General features: G+C 37.4%; 1 pseudogene; it reads left to right on the forward strand.

Annotated features, from left to right (window-relative positions):
* The first annotated feature begins 907 nt into the window (after positions 1-907).
* LOC124235224 (mitochondrial inner membrane protease subunit 1-like) overlaps positions 908-14627 on the forward strand; it is a 143830-nt pseudogene continuing 130110 nt past the window's right edge.

A 14627-nucleotide genomic window follows, 5' to 3' on the forward strand; every position in this document is an offset into this window, starting at 1 on the left:
TAACCCTGGCTCAAACAAAAAGCACAAACCATTAATAAATGATAAATTTTGTTAAATCAATATTCATTTAAATTTTTAAATTTTTCTCTTCAAATGATACTGCTAAGGAAAGAAAAAGATGAAAACAGATAAAGTATTTTCAAAATATCTATCTAGTAAATGATTTCATATACATAAAATATATGTACAAACACATTATAATAACATATACTAACACACACATGCACATACATATACATACATATATATATAGTTATATGAAAAATATGTGATCAGGCACTTCACCAAAAAGGAGAAACAAATAACAGATAATGACATGAACATATGTTCAAAATAATTAATTATTAAGAAACTGCGAATTGGAATCACTATTAGACACCAAACATACCTATGAGCATGGCAAAACCAAAACAACAAAAATTTAGCTGACAATACCAAGTACTGGAGAGGATGTCGAACTCCTCTCATTGGAACTCTCACATTCTTAGCAGTAATATAAAACATTGAAGCGATTTTGGAAAACACTTGGCCAGTTTCTTATTGTGATACTTACCGTACAATCCCAAAATCCCTCTGCTGTCTATTTACTCAAGAAAAGTGACAATATATGTCTACACAAAGATTTGTGTTGGAAAAAAACAAATGCCTCTCAACTTGTGGATGGGTAAACAATGTGGTATATCCTTAAATGGAATAGTACTAAAGAAAGATGAATAAATACATGGGACTAGTCAATCAACAAACTGGGTCTATGTCACAAGCATTATGCTAAACTGAAGAAGCAACAGACAGGAGGATTTATACTGTATGATTCATTAAGATGGTGGCCTGAGGAAAAGGGCAATGTTGGAGAGATGGAACAATAGTTGTCAGGGACTGATGGGCGTGGGCAGAGGATTGAATCAAAATGGGCATTGAGCAACTCTTTGGACTAATGGAAATATTTTATGTCTTGACTGTGGTGGCAGTTGCAGCTGTAAACGCTTATCAACACTCACGGAATTGTATGCCTAAAAATAGTCATTTTCATGGTATGTAAATTTTATGGTACGTCTGTAAACAAATATGTATCATATAACTATCCATGTCTCTCTGCTGTAACATGTGAGGAACTTTCCAACAGACCCATCTGGAAGTGAGGAGGGTGCCATTCTAGTAGATGTGCTTGGTATTTCACTGTGATTTCAGGTTGCATCCTTATCAGCAGAAGAACTGAAGTCCTGGGAGAAGAGATGGAGGAAGTACATAGTGAAACTTCAATTATTCCTATTAGTGTGACCCATTTTTAAACTCACAAGTTACTAAAACCTGGGGGAGCTAATGTCACATTCACACTAGAAGGACTTGGATTCAGTAACGGCCCGGTGACGCAGCGGTTAAGTGCACACATTCCACTTCTCAGTGGCCCCTGGTTCACCGGTTAGGATCCCAGGTGAGGACATGGCACCACTTGGCAAAAGCCATGCTGTGGTAGGCGTCCCACATATAAAGTAGAGGAAGATGAGCATGGATGTTAGCTCAGGGCCAGTCTTCCTCAGCAAAAAGAGGAGGATTGGCAGTAGTTAGCTCAGAGCTAATCTTCCTCAAAAAAAAAAAAATTAAATAAAATAAGAAAATAAATAAAATTATAGAAAAACATATCTTTCCTCTATGAAGCTTCTGTTTTCTTCTGTGGATATTTACGTATCAGAAAATATATGAATAACTGAATATCAGCACATGTTTTCATGTTTACCAAACAAAGCAGAACAAAAACAGCTATGAAAACACAGGTTTTTACAGAAAACTCTGGACTGCATCCTGAAACTGGTTTTCCTGGCAGCATTTAAACACTGCCTTAGAAAACATTCTGTGGCTTGGTGATGGCTCAGTAAACACCTCTGACCAGATGCATTTCTCATGTTTCAAAACATTTCAGCCTGAGCTAGTGCAGCCCTACAAACAAGCCTTGCTGGGGAAATGTCAGTGTCTGTCGTGATACTGAATTGAAGGGAACGGGGCTATTTAAGCCTTTTAAACCCAGCCAACACAGGATAACACTTGAATGTTTTTAATCCATCAAACATATGGCCTGAAAAGTCTTCCCTGTAATTTCTGTCTGATCAAGGACTCCTCCTGAATCTTTCAGTATCACGTACTCTCTGCCCCATTTGCTGACCCCCCCTCTTCAATCCAAAATTGCACAATAAACAGCTTCTTTTAAACGTACTTTTATTAGGGTACTTGATATACCATAATGTGGTTAATTGCACTTGACTCCCTGCAATGATGGTTATTTATTGTTGTTAATATATTTATTGTTTGCACTTTTATTGACCATTTGATAATAATTGACCACTATTTTTCATGTGTTTTGTATTTTAAATCTCATAGTTTATTTTACTTGTTTCTAATCTAAATATTTCTACTCTTCTGGTAAAAATTAAAATTCATTCTAAGAGCAAAATATAGAAGGGAAGTAATTCTCAGCATTTTGGGGGAGGGGGTGGTGAGGAAGATTGGCTCTGAGTTAACATCTGTCTTCAATCTTCCACTTTTTGCTTGAGGAGGATGTTGCTGAGCTAATATCTGTGCCAATCTTCCTCTATTTTGCATGTGAGATGCCTCCACAGCATGGCTTAATGAGCAGTGGGTAGATCCTTTTCTGGGATCTGAAGTCATGAGCCCTGGGCTGCCAAAGTGGAGCGAGGAAACTTACTCATGACATCGCTGGCCCAGCCCCTAATTCTCAGCATTTTTGACATGACCAAGAGAAAAATTATTGTATGAACCAAGACAAGGATCTTGTTAAAGATTCACTGCTTATGTTTTTCTTATTCTCAAGAGGTCTAAATAGGGTTTGAATTATATTCTCATGATAACTGGACTATAACAATCAAGTCAGTTTCTCTCCAGTTTTACTAATTATTAGCTTTCCTGTAGAGGAATATTCTCTTAAGGTGGGAAGAGGCAGGTGTTGGAAGAACTTGCTGAGTCAATTATTTGAACACATTCAGCAACACAGCATAAATGGAGATCTACTCAATAGAAGGACTTCTTTGAACTGAATGGTAGTACTGCCTTAATCATTTAGCAAAAAGCACAGACTTGTCTCTCAGAAAGAGGAAGGAAAAGATAATAGGACAGATGACTTTGATTCCTAGCCCACAGCCTGATTTTCATGCAGATAAAGTGAAGTACCATTTAACAGTACACTCTTTGAGAAATGCTGAGTAGATTTTCTCAGCCCGTGAAATCCCCCTCACATCTAACTCAAAGCCTGGCCACTACACTGAGGGTTTCTCTGCTCTGGGACTTGAGCACCGCGTTGTTTGAATTGACCTCAAGGTCACATACAACTATGCACTTTCTAGATCACACTTCAAGGTACGCTAGCTTACATCTTGAGTTACACGGCAATTGCTTTTTAACTTTAAGCGAGGATGGAAGACATGAATATTTCACAATATACACGTGCTGATGTTCAAGAAGACTCCCCCAAAAGAGTGAGGTGTAGAACACCTGACTTCAACCTTATTGACTCCAGGCAAGCCCCACTAGACTAGACTATTAGACAATATGTCAATGTTGCTCTGGAGTGGTTTATAATTTTTCTTCCTGGGCTAACATTTGAAGACTGCAAATTACTTACTATTGCATTTGGCAGGTGCTCAGTTCCTTGGACAATATTCCAATCATCCTGATCTAGCATCTGAAAGATTTAAAGTATGAAGGCAGTCACTATGGATATACCCAGTCAATTTAATTAACTCTGATTCATAATCTACTAATTTAACAAATGCTTACCGAACACTTGCCATGTTCTGGGTACTAGACTATGCAGCAAAGATACATAAAGGCATGTTCTATCTCCCAGAAAAAGCACCATGAAAACCAGCCCCTGAGGTTGCACAGGTAACTGCACTCTTCCTACGTTTCAGACATGAATTCCTGGGACCACAGATCCCAGGTTGCTCTTATCAGGCTGTGATGACTAAGTGTCCAGGCAAACACACTCAGTACACAGGCACAATTGCTCCAAAAAAGTACTTTATTAACTGAGAACTGTAGGCAACCCCCCTTGATCGTACATCAGATTTGCCCAGACATTTCTGGGTCCTAGAGAGGGACAAATACTTAATGTTAAATCTGTATCTGTTGGTCCTTCTGTATACGTCTGTTTGTGCATGTGTATATTTCTCTTATATAAGCAAAAATTTTATCAGAAATTCTCCTCAGAGTTTTCTTGACATAAAAAATTAAATAAAAATAAACAATTTTTAAAAAGAAAATGAAGCACTGTTGACTCTGAAAAAAAAACTACCAGAAAAACCATTTTCTGATTCCAAAACTTATTTTGTAGGCGCAAATTTCCTTCCCATGCACAAATTTTTTTAAGGTAGTTGAAAGAAACAATTTACCTAGAGGAATGATCATATGTTGTAGTAACTATCATCCAAGCAATTAATGTTAATATAAACCTCTGTTTTGATTGTAATAATAGTGCAATAAAATTTCATGAAAAAGAAAACTGAAGGATGTAAATAGACTGCATTTGCATGTAATGGTGAATAGACAATTTCCCAGAAACTATGAACAATATTTCACTGGTAACAATATTTTAGAACAAGAATCTCATCAAAATTCTGTAGCTTATATCACACGGGAGGTATTGGTCTGCATAAAACAAAGGAAATAACCTTCTACGTTATCCTTGTAACAACAAGCTATGAATTATGATTTGTAATTAATGACGGCTCGGTTTGCCAAGGGTTACAACCCATGGAAAGGAAGCTTTGGAAGGAAAGCCCAGATCTAAACATGGTACTATAACATTTTATTCAATAGGATATAAGTAAGAGGAAGGAGAAAATATTAAGAAGACCTAAATTAAAGTAGATGCTTACTGTTTGTTCTCAAGAAGCGCCATACTTTTATATCCATTAAAATATTTTATGTGAATTGAATTGTGTGGAGAGGCTATAGAGTTGGTCTATTCATCATCCCTTGTATTTGAGAGCACCCCTTGCGTCAAATGAACACAGCCTCTGCGGTTCAATTCGTGCTCTAATTGCTGTAAATGTGAGGACATCTCTTCTAATTGAAATGAGTCAAATAGCCTGTCAGATGGGGCCAACTACTCACATTAAGATGCTTATTTTCATTAAAAGCATTCTTGCTTTTTTTTTAGTAAAAACACATAGGTTGCTAATAATATACCCAAATACTTCATTCCTTTTTGCTTTTTTCTTCTGGAAACTCTCCTTGTATACTGAAGGTTAGAGTTCACTGACAAACGTGGAAATGCAAATATCATTACAGAAATATTTTCAGTGTGTAAGTGCAGGATTTTAACAAGCAATCGTGGAGTTTTTGTTTCTGTTCTATAGACTGGTTCTGTCATCTCACTCTGTCCTGCCTCAGAGCAGACAGAAAATGTGGCCCAGTGGCCCCTATCTATAGAGCTGGGGTTGCTCAGCTAAAACATTCCCGTATCTCTTCTTCTAGCAATACACACATCGCTGGCAATCTCTCTGTGATCAGTGTAGCCTTTATGTCAAGGTTTCATCACTTCTGCTGCTTTATATTGCTTTCTTTGAAAGGGTTTGAAGGTAAGTGTTTGTAGTCCACCAGAGAGGGAGTGGAGGCAAACTTTCCGCTAAAGTTTGACAAGATATAGGCAAAGGGTTTGGACCTCTAGGATGTGCTTGGGTTCTGGCTCCTTCCCAGTGCCACCACATTATGCCAATTGGTCATTTCATCTCACCAGGTCAATTCAATCTATCACTAACCGTTATCTACCAATATTTCTGAGATACCAATCTGAGCCTTCAAAATGAGGTCTCAGTCCAGCATAAACTGGGCCAGGGGCAAATTTTCTTTCCTTATGAAAAAATGATCAAGTCTCAATTACATATTCTGTACAACAAGAGGTTTATACTGAATTTCACTAAATGGACACAATTTCCATCGTTTTAACATGTTCATTTTCCCCCTGCACCCTGTGTGGCATGGTTTTGAGTCTGATCAGCTAGATCAGCCCCTTCTGAAGTCATTCCAGCTTGCTCTAGCCTGCTAAATAAAGCAGGATTATGATTACCCTGAGACTTAACATCTAAGATCTTTTAATGCAGGCTCCCTTTGCACAAGCTTTATTGATTTGATAAAGAGGCAAGGAAGTCAGATTCTTTTCAAATGACTACTCTATGCCAAGAGCTTTATAAGTACATTTATACTAGATTATCTCTTCTTGTGAAATTGCTATAGTTATACCTATTGTGCAAATAAGGAAATGGGAATTCAGAAAAATTATGTGAAATAGCTCAGGCCTCCTGGTCTGAATGAATCTCTCTTGAGCCAGTGCTTTTGCAGGGCTGATGCACGCTGAATTTTCCATCATATAAAATCTCTCAATTTTCAAGCAGCCACCTGCAAAGCCTTGTCACATTATTTTGTGTTTTTGTGGTCATTTATCTAGATACAAGTGAAGAAATTTACATTTACTTTATTTATGTTTTTCTATATTCAGTATTGATATCCTCTGTCCATAAATCAACTCTGTTAAGATATTTGACTAAATCTACCCTGATTTATTAACTAACATTGTATGTAATCCTATTAGCTTCAAATGACCTGAAATGTTGTGCCACTGATGTCTCCACATAAGTCATTAACAAGATGAGAGAACTTTCTCCCAGGTACAGGTCATACATGGGGCACTGGGGGAAGTTCTCCTGTTCTACTTATGCCTAGGAATTGGTGATGAGTCTTGCTTAGACTGGTCCCTCCAGAGGGATAAGCAGGCAAATAAAAGTGGGATGTGTGGAGGAGAATGTGGTGCTCATGCATGTCACAGAGCTGTGACTTTTCTTTTTTTTTGTTAAAGATTGACACCTGAGCTAACATTTGTTGCCAATCTTTCCTTTTCTTTTCTTTTCTTCTTCTTCTTCTTTTTCTCCCCAAAGCCACCCCAGTACATAGCTGTACATTGTATTGTGGGCCTGCTGGTTGTGGCATGTGGGACGCCACCTCAGCATGGCTTGATGAGTGCTGCCATATCCGCACCCAGGATCCGAACCAGCGAAACGCTGGGCCGCCAAAGCAGGGCACGCAAACTTAATCACTCGGCCACGGGGCTGGCCCCCAAGCTTTGCCTTTTCTTTCACACTTTAAGGGCAAGAAAAGGTCTTTAATTTCAAATATTGAACCATACTTCAAGTATTGAACCAAAACTTTCTCTGAAATATCTTTTTATTAGAATTCCAGTCACCTTAATAAAGATTTTCTAAATTTAGTTTAAAATGTAAAGCATTTCTGGACTTCTAGCTAAAAAAAATACCAACCTCCCTCCCCCCAAAACAGTAACAACTTTTTCCATCTCCTTGTAATATGATATATGTTTGTGGTAAAGAGTTTGAGCTTTGGAATCTGACAGCTTTCCTTTAACATTTTCTTTCTGACACTTAGCTGTTAGGCAATCTCATAAAATCCACTTAATCTTTAAATGCCAAAGTGTTCAATGAGCAGTTATAACTATCAATAGTGATAGCTGTAGCAGGCTATCTGTTTTTATTACTACTGATCTACTGATCGACACACACAAAGTGACACTGGCTTCACCTTGTGACCTCACAGCTCATCTCTCAGACTGGATCCTATGCTGTTGATTGCGACATAAGAATCCTAAATTCTACTTTTCTCATCATAAGGATCTTCCTCACTTTGAAAAAGATAACATGAAAGAGATAGAATAGGTAAGGGAGGAAGGAACAGGAGGAGGAGGAGGGGATGGGGAGGGGAAAAGGGGAGAGGACGGTTGACAAGGGAAGAGTTGACAATCTACATTTGACTTTAATGTCTATTGAATAATGACTGCCAGAAGCAGCAGCTACTCCCTTCCTGCCCAGTTGCTATTTTTATTTGCTTAATACACTTAATTTGTGATCTTTGACAACATACACAAGGGTAATTATTTCTATTTGTTAACATTCCTGACATTCATATTACAACTGCACACCTCTTTGGATTTCTTTCTAGTTACTTAAATCCCATTCCACATTTTGTGCATCTTCTTATTTATCTCTGAGTTCATTAGAGAGCTCTCTTTGCAGCCGTATTGCTTTCTGGAATTTGTTCTAATACTGAACCAAGGACAATGAGGAAACTTTTGAGATTTTTAATGAGTAATTAAGTGAGAAAATCCTTTCACCTTATTTATCAAAAATATGAATTCCATTCATCTGTCCTTTCTAAGAGGTCAACTGAATAATATTTCCCAATAGTTTGTCCCCTTTCTAGATTATGACAGACATTCAAATTAATTTCTCCTTTCAGAGTGTTAATGGCTTGTGAAATTGGACCCAGTGAGATAGTCTGGCCAGCCATACAAAATTTACCCTCCCATCCTGACTTTGCGAATGATAGACAGGTTTTCCCCTGTTTAAAAGATGTGTGTGATTTACCTACAAGCATCTAAGGGCTATATAAAGGCAGAAAAATAAAAGCCAAGTACAAATTTTATTATTTAAATGGGAGAACTTAGATTAGAATATTTAACCAAATGAAGAGAAAAATAAAGATCTAAATTATGATAACCTGAAAAAATGCACAATTATTGTAATATTGAAAATCAGCAACCACAGAATCTAGCCCTTTGAGTCTTCTCCCTATGAAGAAGAAGAAAAAACTTTCAAGTATTTCTTATTCATTCAATTTCAAAATGAATTGGAAAGTTGTATGTAAAAGCCTTTCCATTTTATAGGAAAAGAAGGAGGTAGAAGGAAATGTTCTCAAGGGAGAAAATGACACATCAGCCTGCAATATGACAGATCAGCCTCCACATTGAAATGCCCTGTGCTGGAAGGAAGTTATCTTAATTTGCACAACATCATGCAAATCGGATGAATATTGAGCAAAGGAGCTGAGATTTGCAATTTTTCGTACTAATAGCTGGAAGATTAAGAAGCTGAGATATGATTTTATCTGAATTAATATTTTATATAAAAACCAAATTGCTTTTCATAAAGTATCTCAAAAGCTACCAACCAACCAAGACCTTTTCATGAGTGGGCAGCGTCTCTCTCTCAAACCAGTAATTGTCCCTACTTGTAAATAATACAAGTAAATAACTCCATCCTGAAGAATGCAAGAGTCAACCAAAGGTAATTCTTCGGAGAAAAACATTTACCCGATCTGTCCAGGTGAAGGAGAAAGCCAGGCTGTGACTGTGACTCTTTTAATAGGACTCTCATCTAACACAATCCAGGTGGAAAACAGTGGAAATAAAATAATTATGTGACCTTAATAACTGTTAGTACTGTGTGGGCTCTGTCTAGACTTTGATCTATTTCAGGTTGGGCAAATTTGAATGAATCAAAAATAAATAAATAATAACATGAAAATAATTCTCTCAAGCATATGATGTGTTTTTTAATGAAAACATGTATTTTGCTCATAACACACCCAAATACTTCATTCACCTTTGTTTTTTTTTGTCATGGACTCCTTCTCAGGGCTGTCTCTCATCTCCTGCAGCCATTCCAGCCCATCCACCCAACAGGAGATGTAGGGTTCTGAATGAAACCCCGTCTGAGTCTGACTGTTACTTTAAGAGCTCACCACTGTGAAGTCCACCACTACTGATGATCATGTCATGAACTCTGCCTGAGATCAGCAAACCTCTTGGTATCAATTAGCAGAAGTACATAAGATGACTCAACTAGGAGGCAACTGACTGTTTTCTGGATGATGCAAGCATGTTAGTATTGCTACTGTTATTTGTTGCAGAATATTCAAATCATAGAAAAATCAAGGAAATTAATTTTCTTCTTCAAATTCCCATTGGCTGCCATGTTAGGATTAAGGACATTGATGAGGAATGGTTAGGGACAGAAAGGGGGAGGAATGTGAAGTGACCATAGAAGATACTTGTCATAATTAGATTATTAGATTAGTTTATTCCCTTTTTCGAAATGGTTGCACCTAGGGGACCTTAAAAGATTTTTGACAACTGTGTTTCAACTGAGGGACTTAATCCTCTTTTGTAGTTGCATGTACACAGACATACACATGCACACACACACACCCCCCTGTAATTCTTCATTCGGGAAACCTGGGGGAACACCTTACATATTTCAGACACATTCCTAGGTTTTATTGTGGGAAAAAAATGAGTAAGGAAAGATCATCTTTCTTTGGAACTGTTATTTGTTGTTCTTTGGAACACTGTTATGCTGCCTATTACTTTGTTCCACAGTAATAGCAATAATTCAACAACAATAGTAACAAAACGCAGTAATTGAAACAATCAGCATTCACCCATCTTAGGGATACATTTTATAGTATTTTTTCCTCTATGGACTTATTTTAAATGTATTGGGATACATTTTTCAACCTCACTTAAACTACACAGTCTACAACATATTGTGCCAATGAATTTAGTTACTAATAGCTTAGGAAGAAAAATGTATCTGTTAATATGAGTAGAAACTGCCACTTATTAAACATATACTGTATAGAAGTTCTGTGTACACGTATTATTCATTCAGTCAAAAAACACTGGGTGTTGGGGCTGGCCCCGTGGCCGAGTGGTTAAGTTCCCACGCTCCGCTGCAGGCGGCCCAGTGTTTCGTTAGTTCGAATCCTGGGCGCGGACATGGCACTGCTCATCAGACCACGCTGAGGCAGCGTCCCACATGCCACAACTAGAAGGACCCACAACGAAGAATACACAACTATGTACCGGGGGGCTTTGGGGAGAAAAAGGAAAAAATAAAATCTTTAAAAAAAAAAAAAAAACACTGGGTGTTTAATGGTGCACTCAGTCCTTCCTTTAACTACGAGGGGTCAGTGATTACACTGAGGTGAAGATTTTCATTCTACGAATCTTGAGAGAAGGGCTGCCATCTCTAACGCCCTCCTAAACTCAGGCGGAAATAAATCAGTATTTTCTCAGAATTCCTTTGTCTCTCTCTGTCTCTCTCTCAATTTCTCTCTCTCTTCCTGTCTTAAAAAAAAAGATGAAGTAAAACAACAATTAAAGTTAAAATATAATCATTTCCTTACATCTTTTCTTTTGGTGAGGAAGATTGGCCCTGCACTAACATCTGTTGCTAATCTTCCCCTTTTTGCTTGAAGATTGTGCCTGAGCTAACATGTGTGCCAATCTTCTATTTTGTATGTGGGATGCCAATACAGCATGGCTTGATGAGTGGTGTGTAGATCTGTGTCCAGGATCCAAACCCACAAACCTCGGGCCGCCAAAGTGGAGCGCATGAACTTCACCACTACAGCACCAGCTGGGTCCTTCCTTACATCTTTTATACAATAATGGATGAGATCTAGATTACAAACAACCCCTTGGGGAAGAAACAATTTTTTAAAATTCCAGATAACATACAAATTTTTCTAGTGGTTCATTTCAGTTTATTTAAACACAGATCATGACAAGATGCTTTGATCCAGTTTTTCTGATTTTGAGAATGTTTGTCCTACTTTTCTCCCTGTTTTCCCTCTCCCATTTTTCAATTATCTCTTTCCAAATCTCTTGCTCTTATCTTAATCTCTCTTTCTTTTCCCTGCCACTCTGTCTCTTTGTTCTCCATGCCATATTTCATTTCACCACCCCCATCTGGTTCCATCTCTCTGATTTAAACAATTACTCAGAATTTGCTCATGGATAAACACATCAATAGCAAAATTATGAGATTTTTAGAAATTCATAATGAATGTATTCAGTGTAAATGCAAAGCAATAATAACCTGTAATGGCTTGACACACATACGTGGGGAATTTTTATTGTCTAAAAATGATTCCATAAAATAAAATCTTTTCATCAAATTTTAGTTATTTGAAACTGATTCAGGTATAAATAAAGGATAATAATGCACATAAAGCATATGAATACACATAAAAATACACACATTAAACATTTGTCTCACAGTTTCTTGGGTCAAGAAATCAGAAATGTCCTAACTGGATCTTTCTAGCATGGAGTTTCTCATATGATTACAATCAATATGTCAGATGGGGTTGTAGTCATCTGAAGGCTTGACCGTGGCTGCAGTATCCACTACCAAAGATGTTTACTCACAGATCAGGCAGCTGATGCTGGTTGCGGTCAGGAGTCCTCAGTTTCTCTCCACACGGACCCCTCTATAGGTACTTGAGTGTCTTCATCACAGGTGACTGGCTTTGCACAGAAAGAACAATCCAAGTGATATGGTCTAGATATTTCTTGATATTCCTGGCATGAACAACACTAAGTAGCTATTCAAATTGCCTAAAACCCTGCTGAATAAATAGTTTCCGCCTTAATTCCTTAATAAGGAGGGGGTGTATATATAATGGAAAGGGAGGTTGGTGTGTGAGGAAATTTTTTATAATGAGGTCTATGCCTTGTAAATCATTGTCTCCCCATTAGAAACAATATCTTGAACTTATACCATATTCCTAACAATCAATATAATACAACATCAGAGAGTTCAGTCATATGAGGGAAAGTAATTGATTCAAATGAGTAAAACCTGAAACAATAATATTATGGGTTGAATTTTGCCCCCCTTGTCCCGAATTTATATGTTGTGGTTCTTATCCACAAAGCCTTAGAATGTGACTGTACATGGAGATCAACCTTTAAAGAGGTAATTAAGGTAAAATGAGGTCATATGGGTGGACTCTAATCCAATATTACTGATCTCCTAGTAAGCAGAGAATAGGGCAGACAGTGTGGATACACAAAGGAAAGATCATCTGAGGACACAATGAGAAAAACGGCCAGCCACAAGTCAGGAAGAGAAGCTTTGGAATGAAACCAACCACGCTGCCACCTTGAGCTTGGACTTGTAACCTCAAAACTGTGAAAAAAATATATTTCTGTTATTTAAACCACCTATCTGTAGTCCTTTGTTATAGAAGCCCTAAAAAACTAACACAAATAATATTACAATGAGTCAATTGAGAGCGAGAACATCAAGCGGGATTGGGCAACCAAAAATTCAGGAGATGCAACAAGATTCAAACAGGTGAAATGCTACATTTCCTAGCTCAATTCCACAACTATTTAACACAAATGTCTATTGGAGTGCATCTTTTATATATGTACATATGGCATGGCATATTCCTTTGCTCCTGGTCTTAAAGGAAGAGAGGCAAGTTGATTCATTGTAGAGAATCATCGGAAGTATAAAAGCTGCTGGCTCCTTAAACTTCTCCAGATGACGGCCTCTCCATATAGTGCAATCTGAAGGCAAGCATGGCTTGAAGCACGTAAGAAATAAATCAATAAGTAAGGAGTTTAACATGAGAAACCTCATAGGAACTTTTTATCAAATAGACAAACACGCATGCACACACAGACACACATAGAGTTGTCTACATAATGGTGAAAGATTGCCTTCTGTTACTCCCAAATGAAAAATGCTTATTTTTCTGCTTTCTATCTTCTATTCCCTGACTTTGTGGTGGTATTAGACTCTCGCTTTGACATTCAGGGCCTCCCCCATCAGAGTTTTGCCCTTGCTGACTATACTTCAGACAATAACAGTTTCCATTTGTACTCTTCCTCTCTATACCAATATCTTATATTCCTTGCCCAAACGGCATTTTCATAACAACTCAAAAGTTTATTAAATTAACAGAATGTAATTTATATCAAGTCTCCCAAAGAATATAAATAAATTGCCTCCCAAGGAGGGGGACTTCCATAGAAAATACATTCATTTAAAAGAATTCTTTGAAAGTGGACATATTATAAACCAGTGAAGTTCCATAAAATAAACTCTCAGAGAATGGCCCTTCTGTCATCAATGCAGGTTACCTAATCAGTTGTCTATGGAGTCAAAATTAATAGTGCTCCCCAGCTTATTTGGTCTCAACTTATTATTTTTAATATCATTTTACATATAACATTTGAGACTGTAACTGTGAATGTCAATTTATTAGCTTTGAGTAGAGTCATTTTTTTTTTTTTTAAAGATTTTATTTTTTCCTTTTTCTCCCCAAAGCCTCCCGGTACATAGTTGTGTATTCTTCGTTGTGGGTTCTTCTAGTTGTGGCATGTGGGACGCTGCCTCAGCGTGGTCTGATGAGCAGTGCCATGTCCATGCCCAGGATTCGAACTAACGAAACACTGGGCCGCCTGCAGCGGAGCGCGCGAACTTAACCACTCGGCCAGGGGGCCAGCCCCTGAGTAGAGTCATTTTTAAAAATGATCATCAGTGAGAATTGCACCACCCTATATTTCTTGTCTAGATATTCAAATTTTTCCCTATATTTTTGAAATTTCCATTCCAACAATTCTCACATTTAAAAAATCAAGCACCAAGCAAACTCTCCAAAGTACTGAAAAGCAAATATTATAAATTTAATAATACTCTTCCGTAAAGACAGTGAAGAAAATACAAGGGAAGCAACTCTTGTATGTGAATATGCAGTATGAGATTACCACTCCGTACAGAAAAATTCTATAAACTCTTTTTATTTTAGTAACAAAACCTGACTTCCAACTGGCATTTCCTACTTCCTTTTCAATTTCTCTCCACTGTACTTCTTAGGAACAAGTTATTGCTACAAACATTTTCTTTTATATAAAAATTCATTTTTGAGAAAAAAAAACATAGAAAACCCTACTAGTACTGCAAAGTCAACTT

This window comes from Equus quagga, chromosome 2 (genome assembly GCF_021613505.1).
Source record: "Equus quagga isolate Etosha38 chromosome 2, UCLA_HA_Equagga_1.0, whole genome shotgun sequence".
NCBI classification, from domain to species: Eukaryota; Metazoa; Chordata; class Mammalia; order Perissodactyla; family Equidae; genus Equus; species Equus quagga.